Genomic DNA, 17,787 nt, shown 5'->3' on the forward strand with positions numbered 1-17,787 from the left:
CTGAAAGATTGAAACTCCAGAGGTATAAAATTAGATTTCACAAGGCCATAGTCATTGTTTAACAGGAATTATTGCTTAGTAAATTGTTATATACTTACACACCCCTCATTCAGCAAGTCACAGCACATTCAATAACTTTAACAGAGTAGTTCATATAAGGTTGAAGGTCACATCAAATCTATAATGCTGCATTGGATGCCTTGGTCCAGACAGTAATAGGCACACTGCAAGGGAGCAAGGGATCATTGACAATAACATGCACATTTTCACTTTTAGGACATACTGAATGCCAGTCATTATTAAAAGATAACATTGAGAAAGTGTTGACAGATTCAGCATAAGTTTAACAAGGAATTCTATGTCACTATTTACACCTTGTATTTCCTTATTAGCTTTATACTGAGATTATAATGGAGAAAGTAATTTATTTGCGGAGATGAAAAATCAGAAAAAAATACAGAAATAGAGAGATGTAGCTGCTTCCAACTTGGTGCTGCACAGATTCATTAAGTAGATTTCTATAAACTGGAGATTAATTAAAATTAGTCTGTATTCAGAATCAGAATTAGGCATAATATCATTGGTAGAAGTTGTGAAATTTATTGTGAAATATTCACCAGTCTTTAATGAATGAGAGATGATTTCATTTAAACATAACAACTGGAAAATGATTGAAAAGGTAGCTATTTCAGATGTTTTGATCTTTTCTGGGCTTCTACTCTATGCCCTTCCTTTCTACTCCTGATGGATAGCCTCATCCTGAAATATTGACCGTTCATTTCCCCCCATAGATGCTGCCTGACGTGCTGTGGTGCTCTAGTACTTTGTATGTGTTACTCAAGCTTTCCAGTATCTGCAGAATCTCTTATTTTCAGAATGTTTGAACAGATTGGAGAATCTACAGCAAGGGGAAGTCGCTTCTGTCTAGCGGATTGGTTATGCTAGACTGAGATGAGGAGAAATTTCTTTACCGGAGGCTTGCAAACCTTTGTAACGTATGCCAGCTTGTTGTAGATACTCAATTTTGAGAATCATGGTAATTTCAAAATGAGAAGCATCAAAGAAAATATTCATCAAACGTAACAGTGAGGTAGAAATCAGCTATGATTTTAAATAAATAAGTAATAGTTATGGAGAGCATGAAATTGTATTTCCTCATTCCAGGAAGCATTCTTGAATTTTCGACCCCAAAAATACGACATCACAAAAAAAAATCATCTTACTCTATTAAGGGAGCACGGTAGTGTAGCAGCTGGCGTAATACTATTCAGTGCCAGTGATCCAGATTTAATTCCCGCCACCTTCTGTAAGGAGTTTATGTGTTCTCCCGTCATCATTTGAGCTTTTTCACGTAATCTAGATTCCTCCATATCCCAAGGATTAATTGGTCACATGGGTGTAATTGGCTGGTGTGGGCTCATTGGTCTGGAAAGGCCTGTTACTATGCTGTACCTCCAAATAAAACTTAAACCAGAGGTTGAACCAGAGTTTTATAAAAGTTTCAGCATAACCTCCCTGCTTTCATTTCCTATTCCACTATTGACAAACCTCAAAATTGTGTGTGCCATCCTATCAGTTTTCTGAACAACAATGTCACTTTCAATGACTTGTGTCTGGGTTCCTCTGCTCCTGCACTGATTTTAGAACAGTTCTTTTATTCCTTATTGTCTCTCCACCCAAATGCATCACCTCATATTACTCCACGTTAAACTTCAGCTGCCTTGGACCCGCCCAATAGGTTGTCATGGTAACTGACAAGAAATATTTTGGCATTTGTCCTTCAGAAATTCAAAGGTTAACAAGTTTAAAGAGTAGCTTTATTTGTTTTGCGCATTGAAACATCGGAACATACAGTGCAATATGTAATTCTTGCATCAATGACCTACACAGTCCGAGGACTGTGCTGGGGACAGCTTGCCTTGCTTCTGGCACTAATAGAGCATGCTCACAACTGACTAACCATAACCCTAACAGTGCATTTTTGGAATGTGGGAGGAAGCTTACATGGTCATGGGGAGAATGTTCAAATCCCTTATAGTCAGCAGCAAGAATTAATTCCTGATTGGTGATCACTGGTGGTGTAGGGAGATGTGTTAACTGTTATGCTACTGTGTCACTCATCTTCTATGTCATAATTTCATGTTTCATCTTCTAAATTACCTATTCAGTTTGATGTATGGGCAGGTGCACAGCAAGCCCTTTATGATAAAACTAGATCATTATTCCTTGGAAACTCCAGCAATAGATGAGGAATAAACAATGCCTATTCATAAGCGACAGGGCATCAGTTTGGAGTTCCTTAGTCATAGTCATAGTCATACTTTATCAACTTCACCATCAGAGCAAGCATAGATGAAATGTGCACCATTTATAAAATACTCAACTAGCTACTGTAACAGGACCTAAATCTGTAACCTCTCTCACCAATTCAGGACAAGGACGGCAGCTACATGGGATCTTTCAGGATTGTCTCAAAATCGCAGAACATCCAAGTTTGGAAATGTGTTTGTAATTCCATCATAGTCATGGGTTAAAGTCCTGGAATGTCCACAGCATTACAGGAAAGATCATGACCATCTTTTCAGGGGAAATTAGAGATGGACAACAAGTGCTGGTGATGTTAGATCCTGAAAATTGAACAAAAGTAAATAAGTGATTCAAGGTGGGTTGTTTTGGGATGAACTGTGGGCTTGGAGAAGCAATGCAAAAAATTGTAACATCGGGACAGCGAGTTGTTGTTCTCCGCTCTCGTTGTTACAGAAGCGACCTCTCTCTCTCTCGCTGAAGAGACGGAGCCCATCTGAGATACTACAGAGCTGGTTTCTAGACTGTGGTTTGAGGAACTCTGGGTCAATGGACTCTTGGTTCTTCTGTTGTACCTTACATGGCGGCAGAAGGTGGGAGGGTGAGGTTAGTGCTTCTTCTGCTGCGAGTGGGGTGGAGGAGGGGGTCAGCACTTTTTGCTGCTGCTTGAGCAAAAGTGGGGGGGGCTTCATGGCTTCCTATGGGGCTTTTTTCTTTCCATGGATACCTGTGAAGAGGACAAATTTCAGGTTGTGCACTGGATACATACTTCGTGATATTACTTATACTTTGAAACTTGAACTGTTAAAGCAGGGTCCTGACATCCTTCACAAATAAATGTACATTTTCAATGTTAATATATCTTTAAAGCTCAAATTTTTATGCAGTTGTCCAAAGGCATTGTACATCTTTGGCTCTGTTTTAAATTTCTGTCCTTGGGTTTGCTTTAGTCTTTTTATTTACTTTTGTTCTGTAATGAAAAAGAATTATGCAAATGACCATCTACCTTCCTTCAAAGTCTCAGTGTAACATCAATAAGAATCTCAGTTTGTTATTCCCAGATTTTACAATGAAATCCATAAATCTGAGCTTTGCCAATTCATGTCCTCTTTCGATTTTATTTTCTGCATACTGCTTATGAATTAAACTAAATATAACAGTAGGATTGCACTCACTGTCACCTTGAAAATGAAAGTTTTGCATTAACCTGAAATGTAGATTAGATTAGTATTATTTGTCAACTTAATATAATACCGTTTTGCATTGACCCAGATTTTAATAGTACTGTATATGCTGTTATTAAATGTTCTGTTAATTAATTCTCTGTATAACAGTAACAAGATAAAGATTTGTAATTAATAATAAGAAAAAAGGGGTTTACTCCATTTTGATTGTCAATCTGGTCATCCTTTGTAGACATCTTTTAAGCAGCCTTTCTCTGTCTTCAACATCAAGCTATTTGTAATGTTCAAAACAATTAAGAAAAGGCCCAAATGCTTCCTCTGCCTCCTGCAGTGGGATTGGCAGGAAGATGGGATTTAGCATAATCCTGCAAGCTGTCATCTTTTCTCATTGGCAGAATCTGCTGGTGATTTGCTGACAGTCCTGAGATTTCTGTATATATTTGATTATCTGAAACTATCTCTTCAGACTTCCATTTTCAAATATCTCAAAGCAGGCAGCAGCAGCAGTATTTGGAACCCGAAGATTCATTTGCTTTATTAGTTTATGCAGTTCTGTTGTCACTGTTTAATTCAACGCAGTAGGGAGAGGGGTGTTCTCCTCAGTGTCCGTGAGGATTCTGATGTACTGTTAACAGTTGTCTATAGTTGTGTTTGTTACAGCATTCCAGGCAGCCTGTACAAAATAAATTGCTTTCTTTGGATTGATACACTCCAAATCTTTACTCTTGCCAATCGTCCCAAAGCATTGTTGAACAAGCAGTCAAAGCTATCTTAATATGACTGTTAGAGGGCATCATTTGCATTAAGAACGCTGCACAGAAACAGGTCCTTCAGCCCATCTAGTCTGTCCCCAATCATTAATCTGTCTGGTCCCATCAACCTGCACCCAGACCATAGCCTTCCACACACCCTTCCATGTACTTAACCAGATTTCTCTTAAATGTTGAAATCGAAATCGCATCCACAACTTGCACTGGCACTCGTTCCACCTTTCACTCATAACCATGACCGTTAGTTGCAGTCCCACTCAAACTCAGTGGAAGAAGCCTGCTTGCATTTACTCTGTCTATACCTCTCATAATTTTGCATATCTCTATCAAATCTCCCCTCAGTCTTCTATGTTCTAGTGAATAAAGTCAAAACCTTTTCAGCCTTATCCTATAACTCAGACTCTCAAGCCCCAGCAACATCTTGTAAATTTTCTCTGCACTCTTTCAATCTTATTTACATTTTTCCTGTAGGTAGGTGACCAAAACTGCCTTCACCAATATCTTATACAATTTTAGCATAACATTCCAACTCCAATGTGCCAAGAACTTTCTTTATGACCCTATCTGGACATGAAGAAATGAGGAGGGGGGAGAAGATGGCGGCGTGATGCAGCGCGCACGGCCGTTCTGAATGATATCGTATGTGTTAACTAGGATGCCGTGCACAATCCTGATTTGATGGAGACAGCCATGAAAAGCATGGAGAAACTTCTGAAATGCCTGCTTCACTGCCGCTGCTGCTGTGCGATCAAGAATCTCCAGAGGGGAAGGCCCCAAATCCTCGACTTTGTCTATTGCCTGTTGCCGGGGCCGGGATCGAAGCGCTTGGCAGAGGTGGTGCTCGGTGCTCGGTGTCGGATAGTTGGTCGGAGGCTCGGAGCTTTCGGACGGTCTGGGAGTCGGACTGTGGTCGGATGCTTCCGGGATGCTGCATCGGCAAGTTTGCGGCGCTGAAGGTTCACCGTCTGCGTGAGATGATGGGACTTTCTAGAGACTTTGAGACTTTTTACCGTGCCATGGTCTGTTCTTTATCAAATTACGGTATTGCTTTGCACTGCTGTAACTATACGTTATAATTATGTGGTTTTTGTCCTCAGTCGATTTGTCATGTATTTCTGTGATATCATTCTGGAGAAACATTGTATCATTTCTTAATGCATGCATTACTAAATGACAATAAAAGAGGACTGCATGTCCTCATAATCTAATCTATTCTACCTGTGATGCCAAGGAATAATGGATCTATATCCCCAGGTCCCTCTGTACAGGGACCTCAGTACAGTTATTTAGGTCTAACTTTTAAAATTTCTCAGGGAAACTTAACCTTCAGTGAAATAATAAAACAAAATACTAAAATTTACACCTATATTATTTACAAGATCTTTTGATTTCTTCAGTAATGTTTATGGGTTGATCTCAGACTATCACTGAATGAGGCAAAATTTCCTCCAGTTAGATTTTGAGAAGGCCAAAATTTTACCACAAACTATATTGCCTCGTCATCAAAATTAACCTATTCCTAACCAATAGGCATTTAACATCATCACTCCCTCAACAAGCTTTAAAACCAAGCATCAAGGATGTGACGTTGAGGCTTTATGAGGCACTGGTGAGGCTTCACCTTAAGTATTGTGAACAGTTTTGGGTCCCTCATCTTCAGAAAGATGTGCTGCCATTAGAGAGAGTCCAGAGAAGGTTCACAAGGATGATTCCAGGAATGAAAGGGTTATCATACAGGGAACATTTGATGGCTCTGGGTCTGTACTCACTGGAATTCAGAAGGATAAGGAGGATCTCATTGAAACCATTCAACTGTTGAAAGGTCGAGACAGAGTAGACGTGGAAAGAATGTTTCCCTTGGTGGGAGAGTCTAGGACAAGAGTGCACAGCCTCGGGATAGAGGGGTGCCCTTTGAAAATGGAATTATAGAGAAATTTCTTTAGCCAAAGGGTGGAGAATTTGTGTAATTTGTTGCCACATGCAGCTGTGGACGCCAGGTCTTTGGGTGTATTTAAGGCAGAGGTTGATAGGTTCTTGATTGGACATGGCATCAAAGGTTACGGAGAGAAGGCTGGGAAATGGTGTTGAGAAGGAGATAGAAAATAAAGGATCAACTGTGACTGAACTGAGTAGTGGAGCTTAGTCAAGATGGCGCTAAACAGCGACTCCTTTGCAAGCATCCTCAGAAGCAGCTCTAATTCCATCTTTAATATCTATATTTTACCCTTTCAAGGTTCTTTTGAAGACCCTGACCTGGAGTTACATGATGACTTTGGTTCTTTGCGGAAATGGGATCCGCTCTCGGGGTGTCATGACTGGCCATTATCCAACATGCTAAGGGCACGGCCTAAGAGCTCAGCTAGCCTTTGATGGCCTAGGTTCTTGGGGCTCTGAAGATGGGCGGATCGAAGGTTGGTGTCCCGACATACAGGTGTGTCATGGGAGCTGAAAGTTCTTTGGCTGTGTGCCCAGAGATCTGAGGTCTTTGGGCACAGAGCTCAGAAAAAGCAACACAACAGACTTGTAACATCGTAAACCAACAAGTTGTTTGTTATGTCTCCCTTCTCACTGTGAAACAGAGACATCTCTTTCTCCCTTATTAGGGAGAGAGAGGGCCTGTGGTATGTTGAATACTGGGTGAACACATGGTCTTTGGAGTACTGCAAGTCTGTGTCTTTGCTATTGCTTTTGCTGCACACTTCAGTGCACAGAGGTGGGTGCTGATGCTTTTTTTTTGCCAGTGGGGGAAGGGGGGATTTTGCTTGTTGCCACTTACACGCGGGAGGGTGGGGAGCTGGGGGGACTTTGGGGTTCTAACATTTAACTGTCATTCATTCTTTGGAGCGCTGCTCTGCTTTTTTGCATGGTTGCGAAGAAAAAGCATTTCAGGTTGTATATTGTATATATTTCTCTGACATTAAATGTACCTTTGAAACCTTTGAATGGCAGAGCAGACTCAATGGGCTGGATGGCCTAATTCTGCTCCTATGTCTTATGGTCTTATGGTCTAAAACTTCTGTACCTCCCTCCACAAATGGTTTCTTGACTTCTTTGTTGGGAGACCAGAGTCAGAGTGGATCAATAATAATAATATTTCCTCACTGACAATTTACATAAGAGCACCTCAAGGATTTATGCTTAGTCTACTATACAACTCTCTCAACACTCATAACTGTATGGCTAAGCATAGCTCAACTGCTATCCATAAATGCATTGATTGTTGTAGATACAACAAATTATTGACTGTTATTGATAGAATCTCAAATGATGATAAGTCATTCAGGTATGAGCTAGATCGAGCGATTGTGTGGCGGTGTTGCAACAAAACTTTGCAAGTATGTTAAAAATCCAAGGAACTGATTGTGGAATTCCGGAAGAAATCAGTAGAACACACACCAGACCTTATTGAAGGGCCAGTGGTGAAAAAGCAGCTTCAAGTTCCTGGACATCAACATCTTGGAGGATCAATCGTAAGCCCAACACATTAATGCACACCAGTTTCTCTTCTTTATTGGATGAAGGATTTTCATTGTGTCACTAAAGACTTACACAAATTTCTGTAGAAGTATGATGGAGAGCATTCTGACAGATTATATCACAGCATTCAATAGCACACGATCACATAAATCTGCAAATGTTATACATTCAGCCAGATGCTTCACAGGCACAATCCTCCCCACCATTGATAACTTCTTATAGAGGCAGTTCATCAAGAAGACAGTATCCATCACTAAGGACCCTCACCATCCGGAACATGTCCCCTTCTCATTACCACAATCAGGGAGGAGGTACAGGAGCATGAAGACTCACACTCAACAATTCAGGAACAGCTTCTTTCCCTCTGCAATCAGATTTCTAAATAGTCCATGAATGAATGAACACACCTTGTCATTGCCTTTATTTGCACTATTTATCTTAGCAAGTTATCATAATTTATGTCTTTGCATTGCATGCTGCTGCAACATTTCACACCATATGAATTAATGATAATAAATTTGGTTTTGAATCAATAACTAGGGCTTATCTGCCTTCAGCATCCTGTTGGACATTGAGTTCAGTATTTAATCCTGTTTCCTCTCCACTTCCTTCCAGTTCCAGTTCTATTATATCATCAGCTAGTCCTCCATGAATTAATCTCTGTCAAAAAGAAAAAGGATCTAGTGCTTTCCCAGTATAAATGACGAATTAACTCCTCTCGGGCTTCCAGCTAGGCACAGGCATCGATGTTAACTAACGTTTCGATGACAAACTCTGCCATCTTCATCAGGGATAATGCTGAGGCATGTCTAGACTGGTGTTATATATAACCCCATTGTCCAGCCCTCCTGATTGGGTAGTCCTCATCCAATCAGGTTTACGCTGTCCCTCCTTGTTTCTACATGGTTTCTACACGGCTGCAATTGTTTTACTTACTTACAAATGTTGACTCTTAGACAATGAATTTATAATTTTATGTTCTTAATTTAAGTTCCTCTATGTTCTTCATCCTCCATAGATCTTCTTTCTGTCTGGATTGGAATGGCTACTTCTTTTTGTCATTATTTTGGCTTAGCATTTTGTTTTCCTCTTCCATTGGTCCGGCTTACTGGCAGTGTCTCATTCAATAGCACAACTTTCTGAGATCTCTTGCACATCTCCAGCCTCCATTAGTTTACATTTCCATCTATAGTAGAAACCAGAACTTCATGTTTCCTGCCAATTTATTTCTACCTACTTGTGGACTTTTGCACTAATAGAAAGAGGTCCAATATAAGCATGAGAAACAACACCTCATTTTTCAAAAATCAATTATAGAACATAGTACAGTACCACACAGGACAAGCCCATGATGTTGTGCCAGTCTTTTAATCTACTCCATGATCAATCTAATGCCTCCCTCCCAGTTTTCTCTCATTTTTTTCTTTCATCCACATGCCTATCTAAGAGTCTCTTAAATATCTCTACTGTATCTACCTCTACCATTACTCGCATGCACCCACCACCCTCGGTGTAAAAAGACCTACCTCTAACATCAACCCTATACTTCCCCCAGTCATGTTAAAATTATAAGCAGCTTACAGAAAATGCCGGATGGATTCTGCAGATCAACCTAATACTTTTCCACAAATCACCTTAAAATTATGCCCTCTCTTATTAGCCATTTCTGCCCTAGGAAACAAGTGCAGACTGTACACTCTACCTCTTATCATTTTGTACACCTCCACCAAGTCACTTCTTATCCTCTTTCATTCTAATCAACTGCATATATTGCAGACTTCCTGATTTAATGTGGAATTTTCCAACTTTATTCTTCTTTCTGTCTGCATTTGGAATTGGAAATTTATTTTTGTCATTATTTTGGCTTAGCTTTTCATTTTTTTTTTTCATTACAAGGGCCCATCTTGCTGGTGATGTCTCACAGCTGCACAGTGGGCAACGCATAACGGGCACCACAGTAGCTTAGCGATCAGCTCAATGCTATCGCAGATCATGGCATCCAGGAGTTCAAGTTGAATTCTGGCGCTGTTCTGTATGGAATCTCTGTACATCCACCCTGTGGAATGTATGGGTTTTCTCTGTGTCTTCCGTTTTTTTCCCCACCGTCCAAAAACATACCAGTTTGGATAATTAGTCATTGTAAATTGTACCGTGATTAGGCTTACTTGAGTTTGTTGGGCATTGCTGGGAGAGTGTGACTCTAAGAGAAGGAAGGGTCTACACCGAGCTATATCGCTAAATAAATAGAAAATAAATGATGAATCATGACGTGTCATCAAACATAACAATAACCTATTTAATCTCACCCTATCCCTTGGTTCAACCTTTCCCACTTTCACCTTCTCAGCCACTGAAAACTAGCATTTTCTCTCTTCCCCAGCTCTAACAAAAAATCTAGGACCCACAACATGAGTTGTTTCTTTTTCCACAGCAATTGCCTGACTTGTTGAATTTTTCAGCACTTCCTGATTTTATTGTAAATTTCCTGTATCTGCAGGTTTTATTTTGGATTTTCCTGAGATGGTGTATTTTCAGCTGTCTTAGATGCAATCTCTGACAATTTCCTCTTTAACTTTGCCAACACACTCTTTCTTTGAAGAAAACGACAAAATATGTCATTTTGACCAATTGATTATACACCAGTCCTAACATCTTACAAATGCTTTCTGATAACATGCCCACTAACTACTCTGGGATGTTTTACTATTTTGGAGATACCATACACTGTAAATGCATACTGCTGTGATCCCCTTTCTGTAAATACCTTACTAATTAATTAACTAACAGAGATACAGCACGGAACAGGCTCTCCTGACTCAATGAGCCACTCTGCCCAGGAACCCATTTATTTAACGTTAGCCTAATCACAGGACAATTTACAAAGACCAATTAACCTACTAACTGGCATGTCATTGGGATGTAGGAGGAAACCGGAGCATCCGGAAGAAACCCAATTGTCATGGTGAGAACATACAAACTCTTCACAGATGGTGCTGAAATTGAACTCGAAACTCCGACACCCCCAGCTGTAATAGTGCTGTTCTAACCACTTTGCTACTATGGAAATTCTTGAATGCATCTACTGCATCTTTCTACCACATTGTTCTTTAAGTCAATAACATTCTGGAATAAATAATACTCTTAATTTAAAACATAACATGTGGTAGATAAAGCATGCTTGGATTGAACTTTTTTCCGGTTATTTCCAGACCTCGCTCACTAGAGCTTTCCCTCTTGCTTTGGATTAATGTCTATATTGTCATTTTTCTTTCAGTTTAACTTTCTTTATGCTTGCTTTTATGTTTGTATAAGCAGCTGCTTGTCTGTAAGTGTTCAGTAGATTTTCAGTAATTTGCTGGTATCTGGTTCTGTATTTTTTTGTAGTTTCTTTGTAAATCTGTGTCATACCTGCATAAGTCAATCAGAATTAGGTTTAAAATCATTGGCATATGTCAAGAAATTTGTTGTTTTGGGGCAGTAGTACTTTGTAATGCATAATAAAAAATTGCAAATTACAGTAAGAAATATATATAATTCTCCTTGCAAAAGGAGAGCAAAAGTAGTAAAATAGTGCACATGCATTCATTGTTCAGAAATCTGATGGTTCAGGAAAGAAGCTGTTCCTCAAACTACCTCATAGGACTTTTTTTTGAAAATACTTTTCTCATCTGTCCAGCTTGAGGCTGTTGTCAATCTTAGTTCAACGACAAGGCAAGGTTCTTTGTTCTCTCTTTAGTTCTCTCTTCCTTCATGACTGGACCAGAGGCATGGCGTAAGTTGCTGAGTGGAGGGCACAGTTACATTATGTATCCAAGTCCTCTACTTAATGCAACCATTCCCATCTGTCAAAGTTCTCATTCATCTCAATGGTCCTCCCAATACTCAATTATTAAGAAAACTTTTGCTAATTTAAAACTAAATAAAACTGTCACTTAGGCTGTTCTTCTCAAACTAATTTTTCTTATCTGTCCAGCTTCGTCTAGTTTTCTATATAAAGATTTAGTTTTTGTTATTTCAAAGTATATTTGTGTTTTAATTAATTAACAGCAATGGCATGTTTTAAGTAAAATATCATCTCATGGTTTTTGGAAAGCATTTTTGAATTATTTGATTATTTTTGGATCAGTGACATTAGGAAACAGTTTTATGACACTCAGCATGAGTTGTGTGTGGGCATGTTCTTAATTCCCATGAGCATTGTCTGCGATGAATGGTGCATACTGTATTCAGCAGGGTGTGGCTAGGTAATAATTCTGTGTGTGAAAATCAAAACATTAATGTGTTTATTTATTATAGTTTGGCCTGGCTGCATAGTCTTAAAAAAACATTATGAAGATTGTTGTAGGAAGATCTTCCCTGCCTGAAGCCAAGATTACTGTGGCAGAGATAATCCTGATTAGGACTTGCATTCATCAAGGTGATGGCTGGAGTCAGCTGTGCGTATTCCATTATTCTATTTTGATGGGTAGCCCAGCGTGCTGCAGGTAGTACTGCAGACTTACTTATTTCAAGACTAGGTTTCATATTGGAGGACAGCAAATCACTCTTTCACCTGTCACCCATCAACACTCCCATCTAAGATTTCATCTCCCAGCTACTCGCATCATCCCACATCCCTTCCCCCACCACCCAACCGCCTTCCCCCTCTGCTGTTCTCACCAATCACCTGCCAGCTTGTAACACCGTCCCCTAGCCCTACCTTCCTATTCTGAACATTGTCCACTTCCTTTTCAGTTCATGCCACCACCCAGGACATGCTCTGTTCTTGCTGCTGCCATCAGGAAGAAGGTAGAGAAACCTTAGAACCAACATCACCAGGTTCAAGAACAGTTATAACCATCAATCGTCAGACTCTTTCTTGAACCGAAATGATAACTTCACTCAAGTTCATTCGCCCCATGAATGAAATGTTCCCACAACTTATCGATTCACTTTCAAGGTCTCTTCATCTCTCATGTTCTTGATATTTATTGCTTATTTACTTATTATGATTATTTCCTCGTTTTGTATTAGCACAGTCTGTTGTCTTCTGCACACTGGTTGAATGCCCTGTTTGAGCGAACTTTCATTGATTCTGTTATGGTTATTAATTCTATAGATTTATTGACTATGCCCACAAGAAAATGAATCTCAGGTTTTTATATGGTAGCATATGTACTTTAATAATAAAAGTTACTTTTAACTTTGATGAAGGATCTTGGACTAAGACATTGATTGCTTATTTTCATCTGACTTGCTGAGTTCCCCAGTATTTTTTCTGTGTGTTTGCTCAAGATTTTCAACATCTGCAGAATCTCTTGTGTCTAGTAAGATGTGCTGGTTGATAGTTCAATTGGAAGGTGGAATTGTTAAATATTTTAAGGAGTATCTTTGCTTGTCATATGTACATCAAAACATACAATGTAATGTGTTGTTTGGGTCAACAATCAGCACAGTTCATGATGTACTGGGGGCATCCGCAAGTGTTGCCACGCTTCCTGCATCAACAAAGACTACCCACAACCTACTAACCCTAACTTGTTCAGTACATCTTTGCAGTGTGAGAGGAATCCAGAGCACCCAAAGGAAACCCACTGAGTCACAGGGAGAACTTACAAACTCCTTACACATAGTGGCTGGAATTGAACTTCGCATACTAAAGCATTATGCTAACCATTACGCTACTGAGCATGTGAGAGCAGATGGATAACAGAGAAATCATTGTGGGAATTTAAACAGAAGTGGTTTACCATTGCCTTCTTCAGGGCAGTGTCTTCACAAGACGGGTGACCCCCAACCATTATCAATACTCTCAGGTATTGTCCGCCTGGTATTAGTATTTGCAAAACCCAGACTCGTGATATGCACCAGTTGCTCATACGACTACACACCACCTGCTCCCATGACCTCGCATAACCCTGATGGGGGGGTGCTAAGCATGTGCTAAACTTTGCCCAAGGGTGATCTGCAGTCTAACAGAAGGAAGAAGTACCTTACACGTCCTTTGGTAGAGAGGTATCTCCACTGCACCACCCTGACATCTATCATAATGTGAATAAAATCTTGTCCTGCACATCTTTTTCAAATCTCTCACCTTAAGTTCATGTCTTATAATCCTTGACATTTCTAACCTAAGAAAAAGATTGTGGTACCTGCTCTATGTCTCTTATAATGTTATAATCTTCTGTAAGGTCTCCCCTCAGCCTCCAACTATCCGAAGTAAACTTTCTGATACAGGCAGCAAGCTGGTAATCCAATTCTATACCCTTTCCAAAGCCCCTACATCCTTCCTGTAATGACGTGACTGGGAATGCATAAAATGAAAAGCAAGTTAATTGTTTTACACGGTTTCTCTCTATTGTGGTGTAGCTGTTGATCAAACCTTCCTCGCTGAGTCTTTAGAAAGTCATAGAGCACAGAAACAGGCCCTTTGACCTATCTAGTCCTTGTCAAAACCACTTAAACTGCCTACTCCCATATACCTGCACCCAAACCATTCCCCTCCATACCCCTGCTATCCATATACCTATCCAAACTTCTCTTAAGTATTGAAATCAAGCTTGCATGCTCCACTTCTGCTGGCAACTCATTCCATACTTCAGGCCCTTCTGAGTGAAGAAGTTCCCCCTCAAATTCCTCTTAAAATTTTCACCTTTCACCCTTAACCCATGATCTCTGATTGTTGTCCCACCCAACATTAGTGGAAAAATTCAGCTTGCATTTACCCTACTTATACATCTGATAATTTTGTATACCTCTAACAAATCTCTTCTCAATTTTCTACTTTCTAAGGAATACAGTCTTATCCTTTTCACTCTTTCCTTATAACTCAGGTCCTCCAGACCCATCAACGTCCTTGTAAATTTTCTCTGCACTCTTTCAACCTTGTTTACATCTTTCCTTTAGATAGGTGACCAAATCTGCCCACAATATTTCAAATTAGACCTCACCAACGTCTATACAACGTTAACATAACATCCCATCTCCTGTACTCAATATATTGATTTTTGAAGGCTAATGTGCCAAAAGCTTTCTGTACAAACCTGTAATGCCACTTTTAATGAATAATGGATCTGTATTCCCACACTGCTCAGTGTCCTACCATTCACTGTGTAAGAGATTACCCTGGTTAGTCCTACCAAAGTGCAAAACCTTGAACTCCTCTGCACTAAATTCTATTTTAGATGATGAATTTTTAAAAAACTTTCAAAGAAGAACTTAATAAGTACTTTCACTATGCCTTCTCATCCTTCCTTTAAAGCCTGCATATGTCTTTCATTTCATCAGTTATCAAATGTACCTCTTTTTGCTGTAAGGTCGGAAAGATTTTTTAGTTTTATTTATAGCCCTGAAAATACAATTTATTTTTATTCAAGTTCAAGTTCAGTTTATTGTCATTTGACCAGACACATGTATACCGTCAAACGAAACAATCTGCCTCTGGACCAAGGTGCATAACACAGTACATATAACATACACACATCACATCAAATAATATTACTACAAATAATAAGTTGCATTTATGATACAAGTAAAATGTAAACAGTATAATACTATTGGTGCTTTACATGTCATGAGACCCGGGTGGTTGCTGAGCTCCTTTGATCTCTCTCTTCAGCCTTGTTCTTTCATTTGGTTATATTCAAGTTAGTGAGCCCCTTCTTTTTTCTCTCCCTGGGATTCAGAAATTGTTTCCCTCTCTGTTAATCCACTTAGTTTAGGTTTGTGCTCACTTAGGCTGAGCTTGTTGATTTTCAGTATGTGCTCTTCCTGCCTGCTCAGCATTATGCCTCAGAGAATTTGTAAAGAAACAGCCGGCAACTTACGGATAGATCAATTTAATGAATTCTTCAGTGCAACAAGGCTTCTCTACATGAGGGATGCCAGTTTGCCTGCTGTTTCTGACATCAGCCATGAGCGTAAAATGATACTTCCACTTTATGTTTCCTTGGGCCTTTAAGGGGTCCAGGAATGCAACAGTTTCCCCCCTTCTTATTCAGATGATAAATTAGAAATAAGGGAAAACTCACAAATGTTCAGATGGATAACTAATTGGTCATCCAACTGGGCATCACCTAGCCCCAACTAGCTCTATCTGTCCGTCAGTCTCCCTCACCCCTCAGATCTGGTTTCTTCCATCACCTACCAGCCCTCTCACTTCTATATATTGACTATATTATGTCCATACTCTTAATATTAATGTAGGGACTCAGCACACGTATCAAACTCCCGTTGCCATACATAAATGCTGCTTGACCATTGGGTGTATTCAGCAGTTTATCATTTGCTCTAGATTCCACAACCTTGAGTCTCCTGTGTCTTTGGGTATCTACATTTGTTAATGACAAAAGGAAAAGGAAGATTGATTGTGTTAGCTTAGACTTTGCAACTCATAGTGATATTCCTGTGCACAGTAATCAGGGTGAGAATTTGTGGCAGTTTGTAACTCTTCCATTTTGGAGTGTCAATTTGAAGAAAATGTGAAACTCCTTTCTGAAAGGTGTAGGAGCGTAACTTGGAAATTATTGAAGTCACGGCAACGGTGTTCAGCTGCAATTGTAATTTCTCAGCAAGCACTTATACCACATACCAAATTATTTAACTGTTTGTAAAAAATGGGCAACAAAAGTGGCCTGAGATAGAATAGATTGTAGACATTTAATGAACCAGTGAGAAAGATGTATGTTTTAGTTTCCCAACAATCTATACAGTTAAACAACTTAGAAACAGGCCCTTCGGCCCAACGTCCTTCCTGGCTTGAGCTGGACCAATTTTCTTACAGTTGATCCATATTCCTCTAAGGCAGAAGTTCCCAACTTTTTTATGCCATGGACCCCTACAATTAACTCTAAAGCTTTCCAAACTCTGTAACTGTCCAAAGGTCTTTTACACTTCTATCTCTTCCTCTGACAGCTCATTCCATATACCCATCACTTTTTCTGTGGGAAATGTGCCATTCAGTTGCCCTTTTTCTTTCCCCCACCCCCACCTCTCCATAAGCCTGTGCCTGCAGTTTTGGACTTCCCTGTCCTGAGAAAAGGACTGTGACCATTCACCATACTGCTAGCCTTCATGTTTTATAAACTGTTAGAGTGAGTTTTTTTTGGGGTAGATGATTTGTTTACACTTCAATGACTTTGGCTACCAGACTTCTATTTGACAAAGTACTGTGGATTGAGTCCACAACAATGTGCTTCCTAAAAAGGTGTGAATACCAGATGCTTCTGGCGCCGTAGTTTGACCAGATACTGTAGTTTCGAAGACAGTATTATCTAAACTTTATAAATATTAATTGTCTTCTATGTTAGCATGTAAAATGCCAAATAAATGTACTGTGGATTTAACTTGCATTCCTAAAGGCTGTGGATACCAACCCAGACATGTTGGCGTTGGAAGGAAAGGATGAATTCAGAAGGTGTGATGTTTGTATGTAGCTTCAAAAGGAAGCATTGTCTATAACTTTTTAAGTAGGGATTGCCCTTCGTGTTTAGCATATAAATATCGAGCCCACATTGGGCTAGCAGACCTTTCTACCGAAAGTGCCTCCATCCGTATGATGCCTGCTGTACCTTGTTGTGTCGAATAAAGAAGCTGCTTTGTATCTACCAGTGACTCCGTCTCTCTGGTGATTTCATCCACGCTACAACATAAACTACCAAAAGATCCATCCTAAGTTTCCTATGCTCCGAGGAAAGCAGTCCCAGATTATCCAGTCTTTCCTTATAACCCAAACCCTCCAGTCCTAGCAAAATTGTTGATAATCTTTACTGCATCCATACTAGCTTAATCATATTTTTTTATAGCACAATGACCAGAACTACTAGTGTTGTCTCACCAATATAGTCAACAATTCGTGCCAGCATCAACAATCCTATTTACCTTTTTTTTGTGTTGTTATATAGACTTTCAGGTAACTTTGTCACTAATGCCATATAACCTCCCGTATCCCTGCCACAGTACAAATGTCATGAAGAATCTCACTATGAGCAGACCCTTCTGTTTTGATGTTCCTATGATCCAGCATCTCCAGCAGTACAGAAATTTCATTAAATTTATCCTGAAGTACTGACTTT

This window comes from Mobula birostris, chromosome 3, assembly GCF_030028105.1.
Source record: "Mobula birostris isolate sMobBir1 chromosome 3, sMobBir1.hap1, whole genome shotgun sequence".
In the NCBI taxonomy this organism is placed as follows: domain Eukaryota; kingdom Metazoa; phylum Chordata; class Chondrichthyes; order Myliobatiformes; family Myliobatidae; genus Mobula; species Mobula birostris.